At 46.3% G+C, this 8,787-nt stretch overlaps 1 pseudogene; it reads right to left on the reverse strand.

Annotated features, from left to right (window-relative positions):
* Positions 1–6,932: 6,932 nt before the first annotated feature.
* On the reverse strand, positions 6,933–7,391 carry LOC116912656 (annotated as a pseudogene).
* Positions 7,392–8,787: the final 1,396 nt, after the last annotated feature.

Here is an 8,787-nt window from a genome sequence, read left to right on the forward strand (position 1 = left end):
TCACTGAGGGCAGCCTTGAGATCTCAAATGGCTAGTGTGATTCCCAGTCCTCCCCGTCTGTGTCTGTGTCTGTGTCTGTGTCTGTGTCTGTGTCTGTGTCTGTGTCTGTGTCTGTGTCTGTGTCTGTGTGTCTGTCTGTCTGCCTCATGCTTATAGGTCAGGGGGTAAACTGTCTGCCGTTCTTTTGATGTACCACCATGTATTCTGACCCTCTGAAATCTTAGTGCACATCAAATACTTTCCTTTACCAGTTGCCTTGGTCTTGATGTTTTATCACTACAAGAAAAAGTAACCAAGACAGAAATTGGTACAATGAGTTTTGGAGAAATGTCGAAGACTCTGGGACTTTGGACTAAGAAAATATTTGATTGCTGTAAACAGGTCTTAATTAGTCATCCTACTAGGAGCTTAGAAGACAATAGTGCTGGGAGCAATGTGGATTTTAGAGGTCCAGATCAAGGGGAACAGTATTAGCAATGGGGCTAGAGAACGTTTTTGGTGCTATTTTGGCAAAGAATGTGACTGCTTTCTGTTCTTGACCTAAGAACTTACCTGAAGCTAACCTGGAAAACAATTGACTGATTTCTTTGGCAAAAAAGTCTCCAAGACAGCGTAATATCGATTCTGTGGTATGTTTATCTGTAATTACTGTTGTATGGGTCTATAATGAAAAGGATCGAGTAGGGCCAAATAAATACAAAACTTATAGTTTGAAGATAAAAATAGCACCAGGAAATTATATTTTAGAGCCAATGCTTGTGCTGAAATAGAAAAAAATTAAAGAGAAGATGAATGTGAAATGGAATTAAGGGAGTGGTGACCCCAGGGCAAGACCCCATCCAACTCACTTTCCAACTTATGAAAAGAAAAGTTCTAAAGAATTTCTTTGTTCCTAAAAACCACCAACAAAAAGAAACCTTCTGCAAATGTAGAGGGCCAGGCTCCACCCTAAGTGTGCAGTTGAATTTGGCAGTGTCATATACGTGGTTATGACGTCAGAACCAGGAAGTTACTTGGCTAAAGGGGGATCTTCCTCCAGGGTAAAGGAGAGCTGCTGAGGCCAAACATATGACAGAGAGTTCCAGCATGAGGAGCCTGAGAGGCCATCGTGTGAAGCCACGAAACCCAAGCCTTGGTTGTGTTGGAGATCCCTAGACGTCAGACACAAGAACCAGGGACATTGCCAAGGAGCGCTTCAGGCAGGGAATGGAATCGAGCAAGCTGGAAGGGCAGTCATCGAAGCCCATTGACACAATATATGCAGCAACACAGAGCTTTTCCTGCTGGGTTTGGTCTCTCTTTGGCCTATTATTTTACTCCCTCCTTTGGGGATGTACGCCTCAATTTTTGTGAGGGTAATATATATTCTGTGTTATTGTATGTTGGAAGTTTGTAATTTGTGTGTGTTGGGGTGTGTGTGTGTGTGAGACCAAATTCCTCTGTGTAGCCCTGGCTGTCTTAAAACTTGTAGACCTCAAACTCAAAAGAACTGCCTGCTTTATTTTATTTTACAGGAGTTTATGATGACTAGATTGTCCTGGGTCTCAGGAGAGAGTCTGGACTTTTAAAGTTTATTGAAATTGTTTAAGGCTACGAGGATTTTGGAGTTGGACTAAATGCATTCTGTATTATGATATATGGCCATAAACCTACGGAGGTCAGGGAGTGGAATGTGGAAAATGGCCCTCATATATGACTGTTTGTATTATGTTAATTTGGGTCCCCCAAATTGTTTACATGAGAATCTGCGAGACATTGGAGGACTCTGCCTCCAGCTGGTTTTGACTGGTAAAAAAAAAATGTTGCTGGCAGCCGATGGCTGGGCAGGGTTGATAGAGGCAGGACTTTTAGGATTCCCAGGCAAGGGACTGAGGGAGAAGGAAGAGAGATTTGCCATGCTGGGAGGAGAGACACCATGCCTGAGAAGTTGAAGGACAGAGAGTATAGCTGCCATGTAGGATCTGGGGGACAGCAGCCCCAAGAAGGCTGCCCAACTGAGTCCAGGGTGGCGAAGATAAAATATAAGATTTAGTAAGTAATAACTCGGCAATATCAGAGGGAGGTGGATTAGCCATGTGGAGGTTAAGAAGTGGGTTAGCCACTGAGCTGTTTAAGGCATAGAAAAGTATAAAGGCTATGTGTGTCTTTCATTGGAGAGCCCAGAGCATTGGGGTGGGTAGGGAGGAATGCATCATTGCCGGGATCAATTTGAGTATTTAATTGGGTACTAATACATTCAGAGGCTTGTGAGTTTGAATACTTGCTCTCCAGTTTGTGGAAATATTTGGTAAGGTGCGATTAGGAGGTGTGGCCTTGTTGGAGGAGGTGTGTCACTGAGGGTGGGTTTAAACTTTCAAAAGACTCTTTCTTGATTTCAGTTCTTTCTTGTAGATCAGGATGTGAACTCTTAGTTGTTTCTTTAACACGACCATGAATTTTAACCCTCCAAAACCATAAGCAAAACTAAACACCATCTTTTATAACTTGCCCTGATCATAGTATTTTATCGAAGCAATAGAAAAGCAACCAAGACACGCACGATTTATAAACTTTGTGAGCAAGTGAATTTGACAATATTCTTTTCCTGTCCCAGTACAGCCAATTCACGGTGAAAGAGCCCTGTGGCCCTACTCAAAAGCTTCTGGCTTTGTCTTTTTAGCAAATACAAAACAGCTAGACTTTTCCTAGCTGTTAGCATTGTTTTGCTTCGAGAGTCTTTCCATGTAGCCAAGGCTCTCCCAAACCCTTCTGTCTATCCCAGGCTGGTTTTGCGATTCCAGTCCTCCTGCCTCTGGAGTACAGAGTGCCATGCCCTAAAGTTATCATGCTTTCCACTCTAAAGCCACTCTCTACCCTTTTCTAAGCTTAACGCTATGGTCTGAGGGAGACGTCCTCCACAGACTCGTGTTGGTCCCTAGCTGGTGACATTGCTTTGGGAAGGTGTTGAACCTTTGGACATGGAGCATGGCTGGAATAGGTAGGACCGTAAGAGCAGGCCCGAGGGTTACACTGACTATACCTGGAGTTTCTTCTTTCTGCTTCCTGGTGCTCAGAGGCCCAATAAGCAATGATGCTAGCTCCTTCCACCACAGACCCAGTCTGCCCCAGCCGCCATTTCTCTCCTGCAATGATAGAATGAACTCATGAGCCATATCAAACCTTCCTCCCTAACGTTGATTTTATTATGTATTTTGGGACAGCAATGAGGAAAGCAACTCATAAACTTAGTTAAACTCTGGCCTTCTTCCGAGGTTCCATTCTCCAGTGATCCTATGGATACTTCTCAAGACAGTTGAGGGACGGGCAGAACCACCCACTAGAGCTTTGTGCATTGGCGGACGATAGCAGCCACAGGGGGACGGACGCTGGGCTTGAAATGTGACTGGCATGAATAGGGAGCTGCTGTTTTAGTTTCATTTACATTTATTAAATTTAAATTTAAAATAATTCGTGTTACTGGATTTCACTCTGGCTTCCCTTGGATCCTCAGTGCGTGTAATCTCTGACGGAGTTCAGATGAGACAGAATTTGGTGTAGAAGACAAAGTTGATCCTAACACAAGCCACTCTCAAGGAGGAGAGTGGGCAGTGATCAGAGGGGCCATTGCAGAGGAATCCACTCCAATGAGATGGGAGGAATAGTGGCTGGAGACATCCCCTCTCCTAGAGTAATATGAGCCAGTGACAAAGGAACCATGTGTCAGTCAGGTTTAAGAAGGGTGTGGTATTATGTCTAAAGTCTCTGGAATAAGCAGGCTTGTTGGGGGGCGTTTTCCCATCCAGGTGATTGACAGGCACATTTGGATGACATCATCTTAAGGAGGGCACAATTGCTCATCTTTGTTCTTTACCAGAAGCCTCCTGTTTTAGCCTCACAACCTTCCTGGCAGTTCAGAAAGCTGTGTCTCTATCCAAGGCCAGAGATAGAACTCAAATCCCATTCTTCTGACTAAAAGTCACCTAACAGAGCAGATTTAAAACAATCTAAGTAATTTAAAATCAATAAAATTAGCCATGGTTTACCAAGAGCATCTCTCTCTGTCTCTCTGTCTCTGTCTCTCTGTCTCTCTGTCTGTCTCTCTCTCTCTCCCTCTCTCAAGCTATGTGTGTGGTGAGTGTACACATGTATGGGTGTGGAGCATACTCACCTGTGTGCACCTTAGGGGAGGGCAAGCGAACATTAGGGAATCTTCCTGTTAATCTCCACGTTATTTTTAAAATTACCCCCCCCACTTCTGCTTATTTAGAGTTGAGTACCCATGTAGAATTGAGAGGATAACTTTTGGTTCCTGTGGTGATTTGAGTGATAATGGCCTTGTCCTAGTCAGGATTTTACTGCTGTGAACAGACACCATGACCAAGGCAAAGACAACATTTAATGGGAGCTCATTCTTCCAAACGTGGTCTGGCCTATCACAGCAATACCCCATTCCTGGTACTAACTTCTGTCTTAGGTTTTACTGCTGTGAACAGACACCATGACCAAGGCAACTCTTATAGGACAACATTTAATTGGGGACAACATTTAATTGGGGCTGGCTTATGGGTTCAGAGGTTCAGTCCATTATCATCAAGGCCAGAACATGGCAGCATCCAGGAAGGCATGATGAAGAGGAGCTGAAAGTTCTACATCTTCATCTGAAGGCTGCTAGCAGAATACTGACTTCCGGGCAGCTAGGATGAGGGTCTTAAAGCCCACACAAACAGCGACACACCTACTCCAACAGGGCCATAGCTTCTAATGGTACCACTCCCTGCGCTGAGCATATTCAAACCATCACAGGTCTCCATTAGCTCATAGATTTGAATTATCGGCCACCAGGAAGCGGCACTATTTGGAAGTGAGGGGGACTCTGCAGGTATCAAGATGGGGAAATGAACCTCAAAAAAAAAAAGAATGAAAACTTGGTGCACACTGACTTCATCAACCTGAATCAAACTTGGGGAGTCTGATGTCAGCACATCTAAACGCAGTGCGATTTGGGGGAAAGGTTTGTAGGTGACGACCACTCCAATTCCAGGTGCACAATAAAGCTTAAGGTGACTACATAGGAACTCTATTGCAAAGTACGTGTGACCATCGGTGGGCTCTGTAGCTACAAGGCCTAGAATCTAGTGTGGTCTCTGACTGAGACAGCGTAGGGCTCCGTGACAATTAATATAAACAGATGCAGTAAGCTGTTTTCCTTTATTCCAGCCAGCTCCCGGGTAACAACACCAAGAGACCAAGACTGGTTTAATCCAGCTTTACTGCAATACGTGGGCAACCATCGATCTATTTTAATCCTCTAAGCTAATCTGGCTACGTCCAGGCCAAATCCCCGAGATCCTTGCATTTTAGTATTGGTCTGGCTCTCTGGGCTTCAGATGAATTTTCCCACGGTGTCTCCTCTCGCCCTCCTCATGGCTGAATCTGCCTTACTCTTTCTCTCTCTCCTCCTCCCCTGGCTGGCGGAAGTTCCGCCCTATTCTCTTTTCTGCCAAGCCATTGGCTGGTCAGCTTTTATCGACAAGGAAGAGAACAAAACATAAGCATTGCTTACGGAAACTCGAGACAGGAGAGCCTTGACGTGTAAGCATTACAATGCTGTGTCTGAGTTGAAACAGGATATGAAGGCAGAGAAGTCAGCATTTTGATAACACTAGGATAATCTTTACACAGTGTACAAAAACAGCATGCCTACGGAGGTCGGCGGCAGATGTGACATCTTCCTTAAAGATGGCGTCTATTAACTGGGAGCTAAAGATGGAGGTCTAGGGAGGGAGAGTCCGGGATAAGCATTCTGGGTGAAGTCTGCCTCCACAGTTAGCAAAACGATCACCAGGTCTTAACACTGACTACTCCCAGCCTCTGGGCAGAAGGTATCTCCTCCTTTGAGAAGAAGTGACTATACGTTAAATGTTCCTGGTTCTCTGGTGCTTTGTGGGTACCAGGACCTTGATGCCTGAGTACCAAAGGTGTAGGAGGTATAGCTTTGTTAGAGGAGGTTTGTCACTGGAGCTGGGCCTTGAGGTTTTCCAAAGCCCATGTCAAGACCAAAGTCTCTGTCTTCCAGTCAGTAGATCACGATGTAGCCCTCAGTGACTTTTCCGTACCATGTCTAACTGCATTCCACCATGCTTCCTGCCATGGTGACAGTGGACTAAACCTCTGAAACCGTAAGCCAGCCTCGATGAAATGCTTCCTTTTTCTAAAAGTTGCCTTGGTCATGGTGTCTCTTCACAGCAATAGAAAACTCACTAAGACAGCTCTCCTTCCACCATGAAGGACCTGGAGATTGAACTCAGGTGGTGTGATGGCTGCTCTCGGTCGTCAGCTGTCTCTGCACCCTCCCCTAGTGCTGGGGTATGAGCCATCACACCCGGCTTTTCTATGGATATGAAGACTCAAGCTCGAGTCTCCATGTTTGCAGGACAAGGACTTCACCCGCTGAGCCGTTTCCCCATCTCCAGACAACCTTCTCTCCAAGGCTTCAGCCATGGTTTCCAAACTCCAAATTCCTCCCTTTCCTATGGCATGTGAACGAATGCGTTCTCTCTTCTTTCGGTATTTTAAATTCTATAGGAGGGCTGTTATAAAGTTTCTGTCTGCCTTTACCCATCACCGTTCTTCACTTGTGAGATTTATGTGTTAAGTAGGTAGGTAGGAAGTGGGGCCTGGAGCTGATTACAAGGGAGGGGTCTACACCCAGTGGCTTTTCTTTCTTTTTTTTTTTTTTTTCGGAGCTGGGGACCGAACCCAGGGCCTTGCGCTTGCTAGGCAACCGCTCTACCACTGAGCTAAATCTTCAACCCCTACCCAGTGGCTTTTCAACCTACTAATGTCTAACAAGGTGGGACCGGCAGCTAACTCCTATAGTAGGGTATAGAATCCATGCTCTATGCTCTGGTTTTGTTTCTGGATTCTCTCTCTCTCTCTCTCTCTCTCTCTCTTGGTCGAACAAGTCAGTGGACTCTTTATTGCTTCTGGGGTGTGGGGCTCAGGAGCTCTTGGTGGGGCGGGTCTGTTTCCTCTTCACCACCACAGGCTTCTGGCTTTGAAGGATGGCACTGGCCCTGCAGATGGCTGCCATATGCAGATCAGGGCGGTACTTGTTCTTTCGGATCAGGTGCCTGATGCTGCTGAGGGTAGCCGGAGCATTCTTGTTGATGGTGGTCCTCAGGCAGGAAGTGGCAGGTTTTCGCTGACCGGATCTGTGTTTCATAACCACCACGGCCCCTTTGCTCAGCCCCAGGCTCCACTCCGACGGTCTTGCGGTGAATTAGCCCGTTGTAGCGTAAGGAGTTTCGGGCCTTCAGATTATTGGGCTCCGTGCTGTACATCTGCTTATTCCTCTTGATCAAGAAACTGGAGCAGTTCCGAACGACCATCTATTGCAGATGCGCGGACATGGCGGCAACTCCTCTTCTTGCGGCGGCTGGAGACGGAAAGAAAGATACTAGGGGCGGGGCGACACCTTTAAAATGACCTTATGATTTATTTTTATAGAGTTTTTTTTTTTTCTTCCGGAGCTGAGGACCGAACCCAGGGCCTTGTGCTTGCTAGGCAAGCGCTCTACCACTGAGATAAGTTCCCAACCCTTCTCTCTCTCTCTCTCTCTCTCTCTCTCTCTCTCTCTCTCTATCTCTCTCTCTCTCTCTCTCTCTCCTATACCATTTATCTTGCATAACTCATACTACTCAGTCTCTGCTTGACATCTTGGATATTTTTCATGTGTCTGATTTTGTACCCATCACTCCTGAAATCCTCTTTTATTTCCGTTTGTAGTATTGTTTAGGCCAGTATGACTTTAAAAGGATGGCCACACCACAAAACCAACCGATAGAGAATTACATTAGAAGCTGGAGAGAAAGAGAAGGAAGGACAGTCATGATTTGTCTCGCTGTTACCCCAGGGGCTGCCTATTGCTGCTTTTAGTATTCTGTCTAAGCTCCGCCCCACAGTTACCAGGCAACAGCCAGGTCTGCCCAGCTCACTGTAAAAGGGGCTGCTTGCCCGGCCTCACTTTCTTCCTCTTGCTCTCCCCTTCCTGCTCCCACTCTTGCCCCATTCTCTTCCCCACTCCACGTGCTCAAGGTTGTCTTTCTCTTCTCTTCCCATTTCCTCCCCCCCCTCCTCCCCCTCCCTTCCCTTCCCTTCCTCTCTCCACCCCCCCTTCTCTGAGTTTCTCTGCCCTACTCCCCTCCCCATGCCCCGAATAAACTCTGTTCTATATTATTCTGTATTCTATATTATTCCATATTATACTGTCATGGGGCTGGTCTCTCAGGAAGAAAGGATGCCTTGGCATGGGCCCGCAGAGGCACCCCCTTCCTCCCACACCTCACCACACCTCCATAGAACATAACCCCACCCCACCCCTTATCTTTTTTATAAACACGTCAGCTGCAGACACGGGGACTAATGATAGGGACTCCGTGATTTCCTACTTTCTTCTCTTGAGAAACCACTTCACTGATCTTTCTGCTTTGGGTGCAATCATCTCTTATTCCACTGTCTAGAAAAACCTTATCAGACTGGATTTTGCGGTTCTCATATGCAGGTTACCAAACTCCAACAACTAGCCACGTGAACAGGAAGTAGCTGGGCGGGTCTTACATCGTATTTGTCACGGCAGCACCTCCCCCCACCCCCTGCATCTGTCCCTGGTGTGTGTTTATATAACACAGAAAAGTGCTCCATCTAACAGTTTTAATGTTTACAATAAAGCGGGAAGAGCTGCTGAAATTGCCAATGAAGGAGGACTGCCTGTGTATGCCTCCTTTCTGCCGTCAGGGGTCGGTTGGT

This window comes from Rattus rattus, chromosome 11 (assembly GCF_011064425.1).
Source record: "Rattus rattus isolate New Zealand chromosome 11, Rrattus_CSIRO_v1, whole genome shotgun sequence".
Classification (NCBI taxonomy): Eukaryota; Metazoa; Chordata; class Mammalia; order Rodentia; family Muridae; genus Rattus; species Rattus rattus.